The following is a 23,657-nucleotide window of genomic DNA, read 5'->3' as shown; positions in this document are numbered from 1 at the left end:
ACAAGCTAATCTTTGCTGGTGTGTGATCCAAATCGACGTCAACACACTTTTTGGTGACTCCGCTGGGAAAAGAATATCAATCTACAAGCAACGTGTCTGTAGAACACAACAAGAAGGAGGGTGATCCCACAGATCCATTCAACCCCGACAATATCATTCATCCTACGACGATTGATCAACTAAGATGGTGGAGGAGTAGAACGCTACTAACCTACAAGCCGCTCTTGCAATTTGTTCGCTAGATCGGCGAGGAGGGGTGGCAAAACAATTCAAGGTAGTCAATCAGGTTGCTCATTCAACCACTGCTGAACCCAAGGTAACACCACCCGTAATTAATACATCTTATGTTGTTACCATTGAACAACTCAATAAAATGATGGCGGATTGTGATGCGGCTATGATAAATACGTTTCATAGTATGCAATACAATGCTAGTCTTAAGAAACCTACGGATTATGGACCTGTTATGCCTAGTGTGTCTGTATTGGTGTCTTCTTCTCGATCTTAAGACCACGGATCCTTCCTTTGGCATGCCGATGAACTACTTTAAGGGTGATAGGATCAATTAGCCGACTAGAGGGGGTGAATAGTCTTTTCTAAAACTAATTATGCGCCGACTAACCAAAACAAATACGAAAATAAACTAATTGGTCTAGCCAAGACTACACCCCTCTATCTATGTTCACAAGCACCTTACAAAGATCCTAATTTAGCAACTAAGGTGTCAAGCTAGAGAGAGCTCACCTACACAAGTATTGTTGGCAAGGTCACACAAATCTAAGCAACTAGTACAACAAAACACACCGGGAGCTCCTACTCATAATAGTTAGCAAAGCGTACAAAGCCTAAGCCACAATAGCACTACTCAACTAGCAAAGCTACACAAGCTAAACTAGAGAGCAACAACTACTTAGTTACACAAACTAAGCAAGGCTACTTAGCTACATAAGAACAACAACACTAGCACAAGTATGTACAAGTAAAACAAGCTAGTGATGAGGATTGCAAACTGTTGACGGTCGTTAACCCTCAAAATAAACCATCAATATAACATGAAAAACTGAATAAATATGATCACCAACATAGGCATAGGGGTTTAAACTAACAAATTCCACAAGTGTTGGTGAATCTGTGTCTGCAAGAGGATTTAATCAGAAAACAGGCATAGTGGACCTATCTGTCAGAGCAAATCACGATCATCCACGATGAAACCGACTTAGAGGACCTCGAATCCACCATCCAAGACAGATCATCAAAGATCGGACCGAGAGGAGCCTGGGTGGGGCCGGCCGGCCCATGGGGCCCGCTGGTCAGCCCCCGCTTGTACATCAGTGCTCCACCGCCTTTAAGGATCAATCTTAATCATGTATCAAGGTCGGTTCTTAAATTTATCGTGTGCGAACAATGTGGTTCTTAAATTTATTGTTGAATTAATAATGCTTATGTTCCTTAACCATTTTAGTCTATGCTTAGCACAAATTGACGGACTAGTGAGTGCGTAGTACTTTTTACAAGAAATACAAAAAAAACAGGGATCAGCGGTGTGGCAATGATATATCATATCATAAAAAATGCAATAATATTTTGAAAATGGTCTTACTTTAAAGGATTGAATGCACACTTCAAAGAAAAGGGATCACCGTACCGTTGAGCACCAGGTAAATGGCACCTAGCTCCGAATCGGGTTGCGGTTGTGCATAGCCTCCTTTCTTCCAATGCCTGAGACGCCTTGACATCTCTACATATTTCCACACGTTATTGGTCATCAATTCTTTGGTGAATCCTTTCCCGGTGTCCCAGCCACGTGTAATGGCGTCGTGCACAGGATTCATCTTTGCGGACTCGGAGACCATGAACATCAGGCCCACCAATTCCAGCCTGGGGTTCTCACCATCCGCCACATTTGTAAAGCGCGACAGCGCATCCACGGCATCCGTTGCGAAGGTCTTGCCCAGGTTTGCGGACGTCAGTCTATCCATGACTTCCTTCTCCTTTCTGATGCCTAGTATACTTTTGTAGCTGTTGCCCCAGCCTAGAAGTACTGAGTTGGATTCTGCTGGGAGCATCGTCCGCCGATACCCAAGCTCGTACCGACGATCTCCATTCTGGTTGATGAAGCCCACGACGTCCACTTTGTCGTCCCGCATGACTAGGGTTATGGACGTCATTTCCTTGCCCTTGACCACGTGGAGCAGCTTGATGCGAATCCACCTCGCCGGTTGTTCAGCACGCGGCTTTGAGAGCAGTGGGTGTTTTCGGCTACTCGAGATATTTGGGTCCACGTGGCGATCACAGATATCCTCACGGTCTTGGTGACCAGCGAGGATGCCACGTGGATCCTTTATGAATTCAGTGAACGACCTGTGATCTCCGATGGTGTACGTGAGGTCAGCCATTACGACCTGTAGTATGTGATTTAGTTACTAAAAGAAGATGGAAAATGACAATAAATGACATTAATGTTTGGCGCACAACTAGTCGTCGCCATTTGCCAATCATGGCTCCAAATATTTTACCTCCCCGGGCGCTTCCTGATTTGTTGCTGGAGAACGAGTTCTCGGCCTGATCGGGGCCTGCACCACGTCCAACATCTCCAGGTCAGACGCAGTTCCCAAGGTGAATTCCACTGCAGTACAAATTTAGTTAATTAGTTCCTACTACCACCATTCATTGGGTGACGAGTGCAATGCCAATGCACAGCACCAATGCTAGTCAGTAGCTCTGATGTAATGGGTTGAAACCCACCCCCTACCCGACCCAAACCCATAGCAAATTTAGTCTTCTATCCACCCCAAATTCCCCAACTCATCCCGAAATTTTATAGTTTCAATCCAACCCAATTCAGCTCACCAACAAGTAGACACATAAGTTGAGTACTAGATTTGCATAAAAGATACATATGAGTTTGAATAAAATATGCAGACTCACATCAAAAGAACGAAAACCTCACCTTTGGACATTTAAATTTTATCAAAATTGACTAAAATTTATTTGCTCGAGATGATCTAATATATAATAAGGAAGCTACTTCGTGCCAAATGGTATTGCATAACGTCAAATCCCGTGGCGCGAGGTGGAGGACGCCGAGGTGGTCAGCAGTGCCACCAACTCGTTGAGAGCTGTCCTCTCTACTACTTGTTCGGTGCACCCATAGCGAGACCAGGGCATTCGCGCGGGCCATGGACGGTGACGTCGTCGTGCTTCTCTTCAGGGACACGGCCGACTCTGGGACTCCCCTTGCCTCCGGCAAGGAAGGTATGACCGTGTCTCCCCTGAACCTTCCCTCTCTGTTTCTTGTATCTATAAGGAACGCGTCCACCCGTCGTCGTGGCATCCTGCAAGCCTTCCTTCTGCTACGGTTTTCTAAAATCATGATGTGCGGCAAGAACATGTTTCTTACTAGTGACGCTTTGCCATCTGTGTGCTCTTTTATAAACTACTGTAAGGAAGACTACCACAGACAATGGTTCTTACCATCAGTTGTTTGAGTTTGGTGGTGCTCAATTTTCTTTGTAGTGTGTGGCAGCCACAGATGTTTTACTTTCAGTTAGTGGGAGCATGGTGATCGAACGCCCCAGGCCTCGGAAATCAAAGGCCCCCCCAGGATGCGTACGTACGTATAGCTTAGGCGCAGCGACTCCAGTGCTCAAGCTAGGCGAAATGTCAAGAGAGATGAGATTGCCATGACTGTAGTCTCTAGGGTCAAGCCCAAACGTCATAACCATCACCAAGGTGCAAGAGAGACACCGGCATGCCGTGCCGAGGGACTGATTGCCCGAGAACGTGTGGGCGTATCTTCCTACTTGATCAGTCATGACTCTAGTGAGTCCGTTCTCGCCTATCCGCCCCTGTGGCCCTTTATGCAGTCCAATCTGTTGACATGTGGTGTAGGTGTTCCACAAATTATGATTGCAAAATTACAGGGCCTAGGGTAGAGCCTATCATCTAAACTAATACTACAAAATACACAATTCCTGATGGTCCATCGCTGCTGGATATTTTAAAACCGGTCATAATATCGAGTATTACTGTCGGTTCGTAATCAACAAGCCTCTTACTGCCGGATTTTAAAACCATCCAACACTGATAAATAACTTATAACTGCCAGGATATATTACCAACCAATAGTGATACACATGTCTATAGACCCAAAATTTTGTTTCAATGCATTGAAGTCCCTAGCCTTTCACATCCGCGAATGCCTCCCTCTCCCACTGCACTCTCTTTTTGTTCCTTATCCTCTCCATCTCTCTATCCCCAACCCACAAATCTCCCCTAGCCGGCGTGCAGTGTTTTTTCCCTTTTTTATTTTGTGATTTGTGAAATGGGCATCACTCACTACTACTAAAAAGATTTTGAGAGATTGACCCCTAGGATTAATAGAGGCGAGCACAAAGGGATGCCACTTCTGTTAACGGAGGGCGCGCCCAGATAGAAACACCCGCCTTTGTTAACCATTAACGGAGGAGGTCATATTAAGGAGACCGCCTCCGTTAATGCTCCATTAACAGTGGTGAACACTTTGAGAAGACCACTGTCACTTGTTCGATCTAGGGGGGTGACTTCCCCTTGATTTAGAGGTAGAATTGGGGGATTATAGGGGAGGAGCAGCAGCCCTAGTGCTGATCGCGCCCTAGAGAGAGGGAGGGAACGGCAGCAGAAGCAAGCTATAGCCGGCCTGGCTGATGGTGACCGGTGCGGCCACGGCGGCTGGATCAGGCAGTGGAACGGCGGGCGGCATGGGTGGTGGCGGTGGCAGCTGCCGGCGCCTGCTGCTGTTGCTTGGTGCGGTAGGGCAGGGAGGCGCTGTGAGTGAGGCGGCGGCGGCGGCAGGAGAAGAGAGGGAGAGAGGTAGAGGGTTTTACCCCAAACTATTCTTGCTTAATTCCAAAAGATACATCTCCCTTTATATTTATATGGAGGACTCGGCTCGACTTGACTTGACTTACAAGCAAACCTAGCTTCTGGACTCTTCCTAAATCTAGATCTAGATGGGTCTTGCAACATGCTACAATGCCCTTAGCGGAGAAGGTCCCCTTAACAGAGGCTGGCTTCCTAAGGCGTCCGCCTCCATTAATGGGTCCTTAGCGGAGGAAGTCCCCTCAAGACAACTCACGCCCACCTCTATTCGTCTTAGGATGCCTGCCTCCGTTAATGAAAGGCTATAAATACAACATCCCAACCATTTCATCTTCCTCCATGAGCTCTCCCATATATTTTGACAGGGTGAACTGCAAAAAAACTCCAATTTTCAAGGGGGGAGGTTTTGATCTTGTTTTCTTTGAGGGAGGTGGCCACTGGAGATTGGTATGCTCTCATATCCTTTTTTGTGTTCTTTTCGAAGTTTTTGATGCTTTTGGGATGGTCTAGATCTAGATCTATGGTGAAACGAGATAGAAATGAGAAGATATTTATTGTGCTAGTTCATGCATGGTGGTATAGGTCCAGCATGTTGGTTTTATTTGTGTCATGCATGCATATTTTTGTTTCTTTGAGAGAAAGAGAAGATATATATATAGGGAAATTGTTTCCAACTCCCAGGGCATACTTACTCTCTAGTGTATATCTCTAGATTGAGGGTGTATATGGCCCGGTGAACTGTACGTAGACGGAGTATATGATCATACTAGACCATCTAGGGTAGTATGTATGTCAAGTATGCAAGTATACAAAGAGTAATTACCTCCATAATTAGTGGCATTTATGTATATTTTTGTTTGTGTGAGAGAAAGAGAAGATATACAAGTTATGCATGCACCATCTCAGTATATAAGATGATTCATATATTGATGCATCTATAGTATATATAATTTTCCTGCTACAAGGTTTTTACCATCATGAAAAGGTCATAATGGATGTATAACAAATCAAGGCTAACACCACCTTTCAAAGAACAAGTGACGAAGTTTGTTGTCAGCGCTCGGAAGCATGCTTTGAGTGAGAATTGGAAGTGCATTGTTTGTGTTCTCGTTACAAGAACAAGCATGTATGGATGCTAGATGGTTGTGAAGTCAAATATCAAGTGAGGTTTTGTCCTTGGCCACACGGTTTGGATGTTTTATAGCAAAAGAGATGCGAGTGCTGCATCTGGAAGAACAACGGTGTAGGCACACCATCAATCTGCCATGATAGAGGATCATGGTGGAACCTCATCAGCCAATCACGGCGTTGATGAGGATGATTTTTTCACATTGGATGAATTTGTCGAAGATGCGGACGTCCACGGTGATGGTGGTGGTGATAGGTTCGGATGACCCTGAAGATGCAAAGTTCTTTGCAGAGTTGCAACACCGCCTCGACGACACAGGTATCGCTCCAGTCTGATGAATAAGTACGTACTTTAACAACAAGGATAAGCCTGAATCTATCCCACCAGCGCTAGAGAGCTACAGGAAATGAGTGTTTCTCATGGTGAAGGACATGGAGGTCATCTTTGGAAAGAACAAAAAAGTGGGGAATAAGATGAGGAAGATAAAGTAGGACAAGATGGAGGCAGACGCCTTTCCTCTCAAGAAGTCAACTTTCTTCAAGCACCTGCCATACCAGAACGAGCTGGAAGCGCCCATGCCATCGATGGCATGCACCTAGAGAAGAATGTCTTTGAAAACACAATTTGCCTCCTACTAGAAATCAAGGGAAAGATGAAGGATAGTCTCAAGTCATGGATGGATCTTATCAATCAAGTAATAAAGCCGGAGCTTCAGCCGGGACAACCAAAGAATTGGGAAGTCAACATTCTAGGTGCTATCTACAACTTGATTACAAACAAGAAGAGGGTGGTGTGCTAGCGGCTTAGGGTGTCAAAGAGCTAACTGGTTTCTCTTCCAACATCAAGAGCCTAGTCTCGATGAAAGACCTATCACTGACTAACTACATCTCACATGACTGCCATGTGATGCTGATAGTGTTCCTTCCTATTATGATCAGGGCTGTCTCGATGAAAGACCTATCACTGGCCAACCCCAACCATTGGCTAAAGGACTGTCAGCTCATTATGGGGGCCGGAGGGGCGAACAATGACTTTGTGGTCCTGTACCTTCCTCTGTTCTTGTCAAGCTCAGCAAGGGCGTGGCTCGAGTAGCTCGACGCCAGCTACATCAGCAACTAGGCTGACCTCCGCGCAATCTTCGTGGGACACATCCAAGGTACATTCGCCCACCCTAAAAACTCATGGGATCTTCGCAACTGCAAGCAGAAGCGCAATGAGATACTCTGAGAGTACATCCAGTGTTTCTCCCGCAAGCGCAAGGAACTCCCCAATGTTAATGATGCTGACGTCATCCCTGACGTCATCAAATTTCAAAGGCAGATTTCTGAAGAAACTGCTTCTAAAAATAGGCTATTTCTACAGGTCGGATTATTAAGGGATTGCATATGGAAATGGTTTTCAAAGAAGGGCATCGCATAGTACAAAGCTGTAATTCTTGGCCTCGTAAAGCTTTGGGCACCCTCTGTCCCTCGGGCTATAATCGAGACAGGCTCGCAAGTTATCTCTGGTCACATCAACAAGCCGTACAAGACATGAGAGGCAGAGTTGGTGATGTACTTGCAGAGAGTGAGAAAGATGGACTCCATTTTTCTAGGCATCACTAGAAAAGCATCTCAAGGTCTGAAAACAAGCAGGCCGATGAGCTAGCCAAAGCAATAATGCAGGTACAACCCCTGCCGCCTGATGCTTTCTATGAAGTCCTACACCACTCATTCATGGAGACAGAGGATAAACCAGAAAGATTGGCCAATGTAATCAAGGGCAGTGACTCGAGGACACCTATCATAGCATACATCAATAGACGCTACAAACCAGATAGTGACACTGAGGTCAAGAGGATGTAGCAAAGATTCCAAGGCTACAAAATCATTGGAGAACACGTGTACAAGTCCAGAGTATGTGCTCCGCTACTTAGGTGCATCTCACACAACGAGGGTCTCCAGCTTCTCAAGAAAATACACGGTGTAGTATGCGGATCTCATAACGTGCCAAGAGCCCTAGTAGGAAAAGCCTTCCAACAAGGATTTTATGTTGGAATCGATTTTGAGAGGTGAATTTCTTAAGAATCCGCTTCTAAAAAGAGGCTATTTCTAGAGGTCAGACAGTTAAGGGATTGCATATGGAAATGGTTGCATAATGTCGCATCCCCACGCATGGAGGAGCTAGCACCAGGCGCCGCCGAGGGGATGCAAGGGGCAAGAGCGCCCCTCATGAAGCTGGAGAAGGCAGGAGGGCGCTCGCACTCCCGCACGCCGCTGCGGATCTGCTCCCCTCGCACCACGCCGCCGCTCCTCCTCCTGTGCTGAAATCCCACCAACCTCACAGGAAGAAGGCTCAAGGGGCTCCGGAGGTTTATGTGGAGAGATCTATCCCAAGGGATCGCCATGTCGTCGAGGCGCTGCGGGGAAGATGGGATGCACCGCAGCCGCCCCGCGATTGGGGTGATTTATAGCTCGGGTAGAAAGGATCTGGGTTAGCGGCAACCGTCCGATCGGCCACCTATGGAGCAGCAAATAGAGGCCTGGAGAGGAATCTGTGCCTCTCCGCCTCCCGAGTCAGACGCCAGGCGGATGCATGGGGAGAACCACACGCCATAATGGCAAGACATGACCAGATACTCCTGACCGGTGACGCCCCATCAACTCACGCCACTACTCGACGGAAGTGGCGCCTGCCACATGCATGCTCCGGCACGGGATTCGTGGGGATGCGCCTCCCACTCGAGCCCACCACGCAGGGACCGATGGCCAAGATCCACGCATTCGAAGCGCCACGACCCCTCGGCCCTCGGATCGGCGCCGCGTGGCATGATGGTTCTCCCCTCACGGGGCGTCGTTGCAGCACGCATTCACTCCATCCGTCGGCACGTCGACCTAGAATCATCAATGGGTTGCACCAAGCGTTAGTGGGGAGGGCATGTGGAGAAACCACCCCGCCCGCAGACAAGCAGGCCCCACGGCATTCCCGGGGGCACGCCAGTTCCTCCACCGGAATTCCGGGACCTGACTGACGGGCGTCTCGTAGGCGCTTTTGAGCACAACAAATATAAGAGCAGAGGGCACTGAGCGATGGGCCCAACGAGCTTCACCCAGGCCAGAGACATAGAATGCCCCCGGCCATCGCAAAGTGTGGCCCGAGCCAAGGAGGCCTATCACCGAGCCCTGAAGTAGGCGTGGGACGCCGAGCGATGGGTCGGCACCGAGCCAGGGCCCCGACGCCCATGTCGCTCGACCCACGATAGGCCAAGGTAAGCAGGGTGCCGCACGCTGGCCCAGAGCTAGCGACCCCCCGATGGATCAGCTAGGCCCTTGATCGGGCTACCTCACACTATGTCGATCCAGTACCGCTCAGCTTAGAGGCTGCATGCACACTCAAAAGCTCGGGCACCCTCAGAGGGGCCCTCGGTCCATGATTAACTAGACTCCATGCACCTCGATCGACCCGGACATCAAAGAACGGGTTTAGCCCCTCGTAGCCATCATGGGCTCGACCTAGAAGGCCACGAAGGGCTCGGGAGCTCCTGACGAGTGTCTAACATAGCGGTATGCTAAGTCCCTGGGACAGGGGGAGCCGACCGACAGACTCCCCGACTAATCTCCCAGATCTCCTGGGGACTCAGGGCTATACCCATTGAGTACATTCACGCACACACTCTGGAAGGAGTCGGGGAGAGCTCGAGCACGCCCACAGCCACTGCTCGGAGCTCAGGGGCTCGGTGAGGCCCCGGATGGCCGAGCGACGGCAACCCAAGCCTGACTCTGACCTAGCGCCCGCTCAGGCCATTGCTCAGGCAATGAACCGATGTCCCGAGCCACGAGTAACCCGTCAGGTATTCGAGGCCTGGCTGGTACATAGATTCCACGCTGTCTGTCCATTCAGCGGGCACAAGGCCCTGCCGGCCACTCCGTCAACAGGGTCTCGCAACTGGCGTGACACAACAGGACAAGGGACTTCACCAGCTCCAGGGCGAAGGGCTTCAGGGCCCACTTGTCATCCCCTCTAGGTGGGGGCTTCTTGCAAGCCAAAGAAGCCTTGAGAAGGCTTACCTAGGGGAGGCTGTGCCGTAGGAGACAGCTTCTGAAGGTCAAGAGCCAGGCGGGGCAGTGGCATCAGTAAACAGTTGTAGCCCTGTCGACTCCTCCCTACACGACGAAGGCGAGGTCCATCCACGCCGCGGCAGCACTCACCTGCAACCGATGTACGTAGACCATAGACTAGAATCCAAACTGACTTGTACCCGACCCCTCCTCAGGATATAAGGGGAGGGCTGGCTCCCGTAGAAGGGATTCGGACCCATTCGATCCGGGATGATTCCCAAGCAAACCAGAGAGAACCTCAGCTAGAGAAGGCCGGTTTCTTACTCGTTGAGGAAGAATACCGAAGAGCACTAGGATAGCACCGAGCGATCCCCTACCGAATTCTCCCTATTTCCATTGTTGTAATCCCCGATTGGGCACTCCTAACACGAAGATCACAACTCGTCTGGACGTAGGGCTCAGAAGCCCAAACCAGGATAAAATCGTTGTGTCCCTTGCGTGTTCTTGAGTGTCCGAGCCACTGGAGACCCACACATCGACTTCCGATGAACACGACGATGCTCGCCGCATTTACGAACCCACGACTGTTGGTCATCACGAATGATTTCCTTGGCGGGTTTTATAGTTTTCTTGAGGATTTTTGGCCCTCAAGGATATTTCGTTTTGTGACAGTGACAACTGACATGGACTTATGTTTACCCTCCATGCTCTGGACGGGCAAGTGCATCAATGGCTTCAAGGTGCTAGACCCCGCCACTGGCAAGGTTGTGCCCTTCTAGCAAAACTGGTGCCGTCTCAGTGCTTTTGTGCCTAAAACCCCGGCCATCTGGATATCTTGCATTTCCTGGCAAGGAGCAATAGGATGTTAGTCGGTGCAGGAACACGGTTGACGAACTGGCACAGATAATTGAAAGCACCCACCTGTCCAATCTCTGTTTAAAACTTGATTGATTTTTTTCCATCAGAAAAATACTGCATTTGAGTTCAAAAGTCCTGTATCCAATGTTGTGTTCAACCAAAAAATATATTCTTTACTAACGTACAAAGATAAAGCTTTTTTTTAAAAAATCTACAAGGATAATGAAAACAACTAGTACAACTTTTTACTCACGTTGGAAAACTAGTTTACAGCCTCTATGCTGGTAAAAAAAATTAATAGACCAATACTGCACAAGGAACTTTGGGCACGAGATCTCCTTATTAACAATATAACAATTCGGCTGCATTTAAGTTCTGAAATTATCCACTGAACTGAAATTAATTCATCCTCTACTATACTATACGAGCAAATCACCCCCCCCCCCCCCCCCCCCCCCCCCCCTCCCCAGCCGAACTACAATTATTCAAGTAGTAGTGCGGCTAATGAAACTACCGACTTATCCTTTCCTCCACTATAAAACTATAACGGGGAAATCACCCACAAGAGTTCTTACCTTTAGAATGGTGAAGTTGATGACTAGGGATAGCAACGGGCCAGATTCGGGTCAGGTTCCGCGGACCCGAACCTTGTCATAGAGTTTATTGTCCGACTATTAAATCATCGATCTATGTGCAGGAATCAGAAGGGTAGCACACGAGACACACACACACACACACACACAGATATATATATATATATATATATATATATATATATATATATATATATATATATATATATATATATATATATAGGTTCAGGTACAAGGTACCCTATGACCAGTGTGGAATGGTCCTTGTATATCGAACGCTGGGGGTTTACAGGGGCGCTGATGAGTTAGTCTAGGGTTTGTAGCAATGAAGGTTGAAGCTCTCTGAATGGCTCACCTCTACCTTCCCTTATATAGTGTGTGGGGGGGGGGGGGGGGGTGAGGATTACAAACGAAATGACGAGTGATATGATACAGGTTGTCCTAGTTTGTTACAAGATGATTCTATCGGATGAACATTTGCTTGGCTCTCAAGTCTATCTAGCCAATGTATAGCTTTCCAAGAAGTCGATACACCCTATCCACCCTAGGCCTCTTCCTTAGCAGGCTTGGCCCACCCTGTCCTAGTTGAACTTATCTCCTAGTGGTGAGATTAGACCAGATCCAAGACAATGACAAACCCAAAAATGATCGAACACCGACTCGGGTGAAAATCCACCCCGCCACCAAACCTGGTGGATCCTTGTGGGGGGTATAACCCCAGGTACCCACGGCAATGAAGATGGGCCGCACCACCAGGGATGGTCCAGCCCACAAGATGAAGGCGTGTGATGCAAGGAACTGATTGGTATGCATGCCACAGTTTCTGGAAAGAATCTTGAAGATAGAAAAGATCTATTCAGATATGATAGATATCGTATTCCTTGTAACTACTTACCATATAGCCGAATAGATCTAGATCTAACCGACTTGTACCCCTACCCCCAGACTATATAAGGCGGGTAGGGACCCCCCTCAAAAACATCTCAGATCATCTCGGTTCATAATACAAGACACGGGACGTAGGGTATTACGTCGATCAGACGGCCTGAACCTGTCTAAATCGCTGTCTCTGCGCCCGTGTCACCATCCGATTCCAATTACACGCACCTCCACCGATAATCTACTACCGTGGGTATACCCCTCGGTAGACTGCCGACTAGATTTCGTCGACAGTGGCGCGCTAGGTAGGGGGTGTGCGTGTTGATTCCATGGGCAACTAGATGGTCAACTTCCCAAGCTCCATGATCCTCCCCGAGCTAGGCCAATCGTTCACGATTGGATCCATAACCTGGGTCATCAACGCCGACAGCAACAGAGAGATTGTGGAGATAATGCAGGATAATCCTGCTCCAAACATGTTGACGCCAATCATGCCGGTGTTGACACCTCAAGCTCTGATCTCAGCCCCTCGCTAAGTAAGGAGATCCATTGATCAGGATGATCTGATCGCATCGGTCGATCGGGTCACCGACGGCTGAGCCGAGTGCTTGTCCCTCATGGAGTTAATTTTAAACCGATCTACCATGGGAGGCGAGGCTCCTGCACTCCAAGGTCACCATGCCACTAATGCCGAGCGCCCTGCTCATGTACGTCATCTGAGGTGGCAAGATCAAGATTTGGTGATCACGGCAACTCCATAAGGGCATACCGTTCGACGCCAACCACTCCCCGCCCTAATGGGAAGTACGCCGATGGCCTATTCTCTTGGGCCAGTGGGTGCAGATCCGATTTGTCGGGATGCCATGCCATCTTTTTGTTGACCACGCCGAGCGCAGCCACGTCAATGACCTATATAAGATCGACATCCCTGAGGCCGACCAGCCTGCGCCAACGGTGAACATAGTGCAACTCCGGCAGCTTTCGGATGAAATGCTCCAGACCATCCTAGAGGAAAGCCTCGAGCCGTACTCCAAGAGCTCTACCAACAGCTGTCCACCTTTCCTTCTAGGTTTTGGGAGAGAGCTTTTCATGGTTAGCCACGATAGCATTGCTATCGATGGAGAAACCAGTGTTCAGTGCTGTGAGCACGAAACATGAAATGCCGATCACCAACGATGTCTCCATGAGGAAGCCAAGCATGCTGCCCAAGTCCCCAGAGGTAGACCACCACCCATCGCTCGTAATCTCCAGCAAGATTTCCTCATGGTGGACAATCAACAAGTGGAGCAAACACCAAGCGCCAATCTGGCTATGGCCACCCACGAGTTGGCTAGACTCCCACAAATGCCAGAGGTACTGAAGGTTCAAGCACTGCTTAAAGCAGCTCAGGTCTAGGTCAACGACATCCAAAACCTAGTTCCGTCCTTTTCAACAGCATCGGATCGTAGTCAGAACCCCCATGGCTCTCTCTATGAAGGGGGAAGTCGTTACCATAGCGGCAGATCATCCAAGGGGGGTCCAAGGGCAACATCGCCATCAACCATGGATCACACGGACCACGAAATCAGTGTGGCTGACCAGCTCATAACGCCAACCAGGAGGTTAATCAACCCCTGCACGGTGATGCCCACGACCACATTAATGCCAATCTTGATGCCCGCAATCGCATCGAGAGCAGTTGGGCTTGGTGACATCAGGTGGAACTCCAACGCCGACAGGAATATGGTGAACAACATGGTGACTCTGTCGGCATCCGACCACTCCCTGTCGTCAAGCCGACAGGACCCCGTCCCTTTACAGCAAGGCTACAAGCTATATAGTGGCCCACAGGATTCAAGGTCTTCGTGGTCGATCCTTCTGATGGCAAAGCTAATCCCAAGCAGTGGGTGCAGCTCTATGAGATCGCTGTACATGCTGCCAGAGGAAACACCAATGTGATGGCAAACTATTTGCCTATCATGCTCTCCCAATCTACCAATAATTGGCTTATGGGCTTAGAGGAGGACTCCATCGAATCTTGGGATGATCTTAAGAAAGTTTTCATCGAAAACTACATGGCAACGTGTCAGCAACCTAGCATGAAGTATGATCTGGAGAAACTCCATCAAACGTCTGGGGAACCCTTGTGAACCTACATCAGGCATTCCTCGGAAACAAGGAACACCATCCCTAACATCAGCAATAGTGAAGCTATCTCCACCTTCACCAGAGGACTCCATCACCACCAAGAGCTGCGCTCCAAGCTCTATCACAAGAGGCCCCAGACTATCAATGAACTCCTGAAGGTTCCAAATTCATACGCCGACTCTGAAGAAGCTGATCGGCAGTTCAAAGATGACGTTGCTCGTGCTTCCCGCTTAGACCACCATCCACATCGCGATGATGGTTGCCGTGAAGAACGGCGCAATGAAGGCCATGACAGGCGCTACGACGATTGTGAATGCCATCATAATGATTGGCCAGAGGGATCGACGGCCGTAGAGCAGCGCCGTCGCTGACCAGAGAACTTCATCAACAACGTAGAGTAGCCATGCGCTAAGCGCAATTTCAACGCTGCCTATGAAAAGCTCCTTGACAGTCCATGCCCAATTCACAAGGGCAGCAACACACCATGCGGCAATGCTATGGCATGGCCAAAGCTTTCCACAATGAGGAGCAAAAGCGGCAGAACCGCAAGGATGATGAGTCAGAGGACAAGGGGGAGGAGTGTCCTAAGGACACAAGACCCACCTTCCATTACGCTAGCAAGACCGTCGCCACGATCTTTAGAGGATACGCCACCTCCAAAAGCAAACGCCAGCAAAAGCTTACCGCTCGGTAGGTCATGTCGATCGCCAAGCATGATACGGTCACCGATCCTAAGTATCTGGACTGGTTGGAGTACCCTATCACTTTTAGTCGGGCCGTCTAGTGGGCAGATATCCCATACCTGAGGCATTTCCCACTCGTGCTGGATCCCATTATACGCAACGTGCGATTCAGGAAGGTCCTCATTGACGGTGGGAGTGCCCTCAACATCCTGTTCGCTGGAGCCCTAACTGAGTTAGGACTCACCAAGGATGATCTCGTCCCTGTCGATTCTCCATTCTAGGGGATTGTGCCTGGCAGAGCATCCTAGCCCTTTGGGCAAATCACGCTGCCAGTTTAGTTCGACACCGTCGACCACTTCCGTACTGAGTACGTGAACTTCTTCGTGGCCAACTTTGAGACTGCCTACAATGCCATCCTTGGTCGACCAGCTCTCGCCAAGTTCATGGCCATGTAGTACTATGTCTACTTGGTATTAAAGATCCCGAAGGAGTAGGGAGTCCTCACCCTGTGCGCCAACGTCTCCACCACCTATGACTGCGAACGAGAAGGACTCACCATCGCCGACACGATGGACCTTTCCCTCAGGACGGAGGCTTGCATCGCTGACTCCAGGAAGGTGCCAGTAGAAGAACAGGTGATACCGACTCAAGAGCCACCTCGGTCTACGACTAAGTCCAAAGACACGAAGGAGGTTGAGCTCGTCATCGGTGACAAAAGCAAGATGGCCCAGATCAGGGCCAATCTTGACCCCAAATAGGAAGACACGCTCGTCAGCTTCCTCCACAGTAATGTTGATGTGTTTGCATGGAAACCTGCTTACATGCCCGGCGTTCCTCGAGAGCTGATCGAGCACTCCTTAAACGTCTCGCCGACCGCCAAATCGTCCAAGCAGAAGCTTCGCCGATTCGCGCAAGACAAAAAAGAGGCTATTAGGGCAAAAATAACTCGGCTCTTAGCAGCTGGCTTTATTAAGGAGGTGTATCACCCAGAGTGGCTTGCCAATCCAGTCCTTGTAAGAAAAAAGAATAATGAATGGAGAATGTATGTTGATTACACTGATCTTAACAAACACTGCCCTAAAGACCCCTTTGGCTTACCTCGCATTGACGAGGTCATAGATTCCACAGTCAGTTGTGAGCTCTTGTGCTTTCTCGATTGCTACTCTGGTTATCACCAGATCTCCTTAAAGGAGGATGACTAGATTAAGACGTCGTTCATCACACCTTTTGGTGCCTACTACTACACCACCATGTCCTTCGGGCTTAAAAATGCCAGCGGCACCTAATAGAGGGCTATCTAGTGATGCCTCTAGGATCAAATTGGGAAGAACGTCAAGGCCTACATTGATGATGTGGTGGTTAAGTCGAAGACTGCTGATAACGTCATCGCCGACCTCAAAGAAACTTTCCAAAACCTGAAGAAATTCTAATGGAAGCTGAATCCCACTAAGTGCATATTCGGTGTTCCATCTGGTATACACCTGGGCAACATCGTTAGTCGCCATGGTATTGAGGTGAACCATGAGAAGATAGAAGCGGTTACAAAGATCAAACTGCTGACCTGTGTGAAGGATGTCCAGAAGCTAACGAGGTGTATGGCGGCTTTAAGTCATTTCATATCCCGAGTGGGTGAAAAGGGTTTACCTTTCTCCAAGCTACTCAAAGCATTAGAGAAGTTTACCTGGTTGCCTAAAGCCAACAAGGCCTTTGCCGAGCTCAAACATTTCCTCATGATGCCTCTAGTCATGATGGCACCACAAGCTGGTGAAACCTTATTGATCTACATCACTGCAACTAACCATGTCATTAGTACTACAATCGCCGTTGAACGAGAAGAAGCCGGGCATGCCTATAAGGTTCAACGCCCTATCTATTTATTAGCGAGGTCCTGAGCGAGTCTAAGGCTAGGTACCCACCAGTCTAGAAGCTATTGTATGCTATCCTTATTACGTCAAGGAAGCTCCATCACTACTTTGAGACATATCAAGTAGCAGTGGTTATTGAGTATCCATTGGGCAACATCCTTCGTAACAAGGAAGCCAATGGTCGCATCATTAAATGGGTGGTAGAGCTCGGCATGTACTCCATCGATTTCAGGGGCCGACAGACGATGAAGTCTCAAGTGCTCACTAACTTCATTGCTAAATGGATCGACATGCAAGCTTTTATCTCAGCCAACCAACACGAGCACTGGGTCATGTACTTCGATAGCTCCCTCAACCTTGATGGTGCTGGGGCAGGCATCTTCTTTATCTCTCCATCCGGGAACAAACTTTGATACGTCCTCCAGATTCATTTTCTGGCCTCTAATAACGCCGCCGAATATGAAGCCTATCTCCATGGTCTCCGTATAGCTATCAAGCTTAGCGTTAAACGCATCTTGGTATATGGTGACTCCGCGCTTGTCATTAATCAGGTCAACAAGGATTGGTCCTGTACAAGTGATAAGATGGATGCTTACTGCTTGGAAATCAGAAAGTTGGAGGGCAAATTCTATGGTATTGAATACCACCATGTCGTACGAGATCAGAACCAAGCTACCGACCGGCTATCTAAGCTCGGGTCGACCAGGGCCAAAGTTCCAGCCAGTGTTTTCATCCAAGATCTCCGCACACCATCCAATAAGCAGGAGCAAGAAATTCAAGAATCTTCCCCTGCTGAGCAGTTGGTCCTAGTAATTCCTGTTCCGAGCAGTGATTGGCGAGAGGCTTTCATCTAGTGCCTGACCACTGCAGAAGTACCGGCTGACAAGACTGAGATAGAGCGCCTCATCCAGCATAGCAAGCATTACGTGCTAGTCGATGGCAAGCTGATGCGGAAAAATGCAAAGGAGGAGTTGCTTCAAAAGTGCATCTCTCAGGAGGAAGGAGTAGCATTACTTCAAGAAATCCACGCAGGATCTTGCGACAACCATGCAGCCTCTAGAAGTCTAGTTGGCAAAGCTTTTTGAGTAGGTTTCTATTGGCCATCAGCAGTTGCAGACGCTAAAACACTCATCTGACGGTGTGAGGGATGCCAATTCTTTGCCAAACAGATCCATGTTCTAGCTCAAGCTCTGCAGACAATTCCTTCCTCCTGGCCATTCGCATGCTGGGGACTGGACATGATCGGGCCTTTCAAGAATGCCCCGGGCAGATTCCAATGGGTTTATGTCGCTATTGACAAATTCTCCAAGTGGATGGAGTACACGCCGCTCATCCAGTCTATAGCAAAGAAAGTAGCAGAGCTACTCGACGACATCATCCATGGGTTTGGGCTACCGAACAGCATAATCACTGACCTCGGTTCTACATTTATCGACAACGACTTCTGGGATTTTTGCGAGGATCGTTGCATCTCCGTCAAGTATGTATCGGTCATGCACCCCAGGGCTAATGGCCAGGTTGAGCGTGCGAACGGCATGATTGTAGATGCCCTAAAGACGATGTTATACGAGAAGGACCAGAAACATCCAGGCAAATGGCTAAGATAATTGCTGGCTGTGGTCTAGGGACTAAGGACCTAGCCTAGTCGCAACACTGGAGTCTCCCCCTACTACTTGGTGTTCGGATCAGAGGCCATATTACTTGCCGATGTTGCTTTCTGAGCACCAAGGGTAGAGAACTACAATGAGGAGCAGAATTTTCTAGCTCGGCAAAATGATGTCGATCGACTCAAAGAAGAACGCTTGGTCACATGTGTTCGGACGGCCAAGTACCTGGACAGTCTACGAAAGTACTATAACCGCAATGTCCAAGAGCGCTCCTTTGTGGTTGGCGACATGATACTCCATAGGAAACAGAAGACCGACGGGATGCACAAACTATCTTCACCTTGGGAGGGCCCATACATCGTCAAGGCCATGACCCGGCTGGGGCCATATAGGCTTTGTGATCAAGACGATGTAGACATCCCTAACTCCTGGCACATCAAACACCTTAGGCATTTCTATCCTAGAGATGACTACAAAGATATGTACCTCTTTATGTATATACGCATTTCAATATTGATTTTCTACTTTCTCTCCGAATTGTTTTATCTCCATAATTTTTCCTCCCAATATTTGTTTTTCCATGCTTAATATCCTTAAGATGAAACATACTTTCACCATTCGATTCGCCGAATTGCCTCGTTCTTATTTGCGCTTTCTAGAGACAGCCTTGTCTCCGACTTCTCCCTACACGTGCATGAGCTCCGCGCTCTGCGTTACGAGTGGTCGGTAGTGGCTCCCCAGTGATGCATGTACTTCCTACACATGCATGGGCTCCAGCGCTCTGCGTTATGGGGTATGGACTAGCTGGGGCTGGGGGCTCATATAAGAACCAAGTGCTTGGATGCCTTTCATATTAATAACGAACTCTTTATAAACATAGCAAACATCTTTAAGATGCTCCATTTGTTCTCCATTACTTCACCGACCAGTCATGTTCTCATTCGAGTTATCCAGAAGCAACCCTGTTCTCGACTTAGCACCTAAACGTGCATGGGCAGTAGCGCTCTGCGTCATGGGTGGTCGGTAACGGCTCCTCAGTGATGCCTATGCTCCTAAGCGTACACAAGAGCTAAGCTATTTACGCCATGGAGCATGGGATAGCTGGGGCTGATAACAAGATAAAGAACAAAACAACTACACAAAGTTAATATTAAATATTAACATATGTTAAACATAATGTTTCCTATACAACTGCTTGGCACAATGCATACAAGTCTATTACATTCTAATCCCTCATGGTTGATTGTCAGCATCGCCGAACGGGATCAAGTCATCCGCCAATTTGATCACCGACTCGGACACCTCCTCCTCAAGTGCGGTGATTTGCTCGTCGCTCAGATTTCGAGCAAACCCACCGTCTATTTGTTCAAGCTTCACTAAGGCATAGACCGATCGGACGACCGCCAGGGTATGTCCTGCGGAAGAACAAGCGATGCCACGAGCATATTGCTTGAAGTTCTCTGGCGCCGACTTGCACTTTTCCACGATGACGTCCGACTGATGTGGCCTGTCAGGCTCTGGTAGATGTTGGTCGATGAGGTCCAACACGGGTTTTATCCTGTCAGTCATGGCCTTCACCTTTTCTTCACTGGCACCCAGCCAGAGCCCAAAGTCGTGGAATTGAGCCTAGGTATTGGTTCGGATCACTACAAACAAGAAGAGCAATCATGTTAAACACGTTTCTCACAGCAAGACAAGCATTCTTACGAGGACTGACTTACACTTCAGCTCCTTAGTGAGTTTTTCTTTCTTCGTCTGAGCTTCATCTCTTTCTTTCTCTGCTAACGCTTTGGCTTCACGCGCTAGCAGAGCTTTGGTATCTTCCTCCACCCTAGCATCACGTGCCAGGCAAGCTTCGAACTCCGCTTGTGCCTGTGCTTTAGTAAGCTCTACAAGAATGAAAGACTACTGTCAGCCCGGGCGACCTAAGAATATGAAAGTAATACACCATGGGGCCTAAGGCCTTACCTTTCTCATGATCTACAGCATCGCCTAGCAGCTCCATCAGCTCCCAGTTTTCCGCCTCTAGTTGTGTCTTCTCTGCCCGCAACTTCTCCCAGTCGGCATGTGCCTTGGCTAACATTTTCTCCAGAGTCTCCACTGACTCACGCAGCCGCTGGTTTTCAGCAATCAATGGAGCCACCCGCTCTAGCTGGCGTGCATGGTTCTCAGATATCTTCATTAGCTCCTGCGGCAAACAAAAGTTAACAAGTGTAATCTATGACTTCAAATTGATTGTCCAGATTAACTTACCTCAATGTGGCCGGACACTGATGCTAGTGCCGCTCCTTAACCTGCTCGCTCGCCTCCTCGTCCTCCACCACCTCCATAATTTTTCTACGGCATATGAAGGTCTGCAATAGCTGAGGCGAAGGGTCCTAGGTCTCTGGCGATTCGCGCTCAATCTCTTCTATCACCTCGGGGGACTCCCTCACCTGCTTTGGCACTCGGCTCACTTGTGGTTGGATGGAGGGGCCAAGATCCATCACCGGCGTTTGAGCCCGAGGACTGGCCCTTGGGTCTAGGCGACTGGTCGGCTCGACAGGGATGTCTTCATTTACTAGCTCCGGGTGCTCGGGGACTTCGCCTTGGGGATCAGCTGGGTCTATGGGTGCCTCTCGCGTTTCTTCCGGCTGTCCCACCCCAGCACCCCACGTACTGATAGTCGTGGCGCTCGGCTTGGCCTCCTGCCGAGCATCATCGACACCGACTAGGTGGACCTCCTCGGTCGATGTGTCCCTGCAACATGATATCATATTGTTACTACTTCCATTTTAGTTTCGGCTGGACTAAGTCTGGGATAGCGATACACACTCGTCAGAATGCCTACATGCAGCTCTGAATGGTTGGGTCTTGCTGGAGCTCCCCTGCCCTTCAGTTGTTGGTACGACTCTTGAGAACACCAGAGGCAGATGGTTCGCCTTCGGTGCTTCTGACCTCGCCACGGTAGTCCTCCCAACAGGAGCCGCTCGTCTAGGCTTGGGGACTTCTCTCCAAGTGGATCTCTAATCGGCTGCTCCTTGGGCTGGCCGGTCGAAGGTTCTAGTTGTCGTTGCTATGGTGGCCATACGCGCTACTCGTTGCTGCAGCGTCTCCCCTCCGTCTTCGTCATCTTCTGACCACTCTGAAATGAGTCATCGGTGTGTTGAAGGCTCTGTAATCGAGATTCCACCACTCTTGCGTGGTGGTGTAGTGTTTGGCTTCTTCTTCTTGTTATTCTTCACCGGCTCTGCTTGGATTGGCTGCTTCCTGCGCGGTGGCTGTCGCCGCATGGGGGGTTTCTCCACCTTGTCCTTGGATGAGGACGATGAGCCGCTCTCCAAGGGTGGACCGGCCTGAGCTTGGGTCGGATGGGCATCTACACCCTCCGGCCAGGTCTCGTCTGGCACATCGGAGACATATACAGCATGATCCTGTTCCACAAGTTTTCAACAAGATGTTTTAATATCAATCCAACTTGCTGCTACAAGGACTACAAATTGTACATTCTTACCACTAGTGGTGGATTCGTAATGCTGTAAGCTCCTTGTTGCCCCACATTGTTCAGCTTGGTGTTCTTTGCAAAGAGTTTCGAGCGGTGGGCATAAGCATCATCTCTTTCAATCCTCTCGGGAACTTCCCGTATGGGATTGGCCTCTCCTTCATACTCATACGCGGGGTGGATCCTCTCCTTGCTCGGCTAGATTTGGCGCAAGACAAAGTTGATGGCTACACCAACTCCGTCAAGATTGTGATGCATCTGACCCAGAATCTACAGAAGCTCATCGACCTGAGCTATCTCCAAGCCATTTGGTCTTGCCGACTAGTTTTGGTGTGGAACTGCTAAGTGCTCTATGTCGGCCAACAGGCTCGGTTCAGCATTGCAAATGTAGAACCACCTAGCATTCCACCCTTTCAACGATGTGTTAAGGGGTACTGGTATGTATTCCTTCACCATACCATCCCTTAGCTGAAGAAAAACCCCACCGACCACTTTGGGGGATCCAGATCCAAGGAAAGGTTTGAGGTAGAAGAGATAATGAAAGAGATTGAAGTGCAAAGCGATTCCGATGAACGCTTCGCACAGATTGATGAAAAGGGAAATCTGAAGAATATTGTTGGGATGGAGCTAGCATTAGTTAATGATAGACCTCCCCTGGGTAAGACCTTCTGGAGTCTTCTTGGTGGTGAAGGAGGTTGGCTCCAAGGGCTGACGCATGGGCCCGGATGCCCCCAAGCCCTCAGAGGCTGTCTGAAGCTGTCTTTTTGGGTCACACCCCGGATATGACCCTATTAGAGGAGTAGTTGGTAGGGCCACGCCAAGGGAGCGATGCTAGGGAGCCCCTAGGCAATGGTAGCCCAAGGCTTGTCTTCTTGTGCCGGAGCCTAGGCTAGCATCGTTAGCTGGGCGGGAGCCAAGTGTCGGGTGTGAAGATGCCGTAGATCAAGAGCCCAAGGCTCGGGGAAGCCCCCAAGCCCTAGACAAAAGCTATGGTCGAGTTAGGCTTGGACGGATCTCTTTGCCAAAGGGTGCGTGTGAGCGTGCTCGATGGGCAAAGCCCCCGATCCCCCAGGTGATCCTGGAGGGATCGGTCGGGGGGTCTTCTTAGATCGGGAACCATTAGACCCGAGGCTTAACATACCCATATGTTAGTATCTCGATAGGAGACCCTGAGCCCTTCGTGCCCTCAACTGGCATGATTGCGACGGAGGGTTGAATTCGATCCTATGGTGACTAAATCCTCCTTGGCGGGGATGACTTCTACCGATAAGGGTGTTGTGCCTTGCTTGGGGCCTTCTTCTGCAGAGTGATGGATGTGGCTTAGCTATCGGGGCCGAGCGCAGGCATTGCTGATCCCTTTGGAGTCCATGTCACTCAGGTCTTCAGTTCGAGCAGGGGCTCAACAAACTTGTCTAGGAGTAACCGACTGTAGGCCAGGGGGCGCCCCTCCATTTGACCAAAACCTACCGTGGGCCGGGTGATCAAGAGCTCTAGGCTCTAGCTCGGGGCCGCCTGGTCATCCAAGACACCACGCCCTT

This window comes from Miscanthus floridulus, chromosome 9, assembly GCF_019320115.1.
Source record: "Miscanthus floridulus cultivar M001 chromosome 9, ASM1932011v1, whole genome shotgun sequence".
Classification (NCBI taxonomy): Eukaryota; Viridiplantae; Streptophyta; class Magnoliopsida; order Poales; family Poaceae; genus Miscanthus; species Miscanthus floridulus.
The sequence above is the reverse complement of the archived record's forward strand: the minus strand, read 5'-3'. Positions refer to the sequence as shown.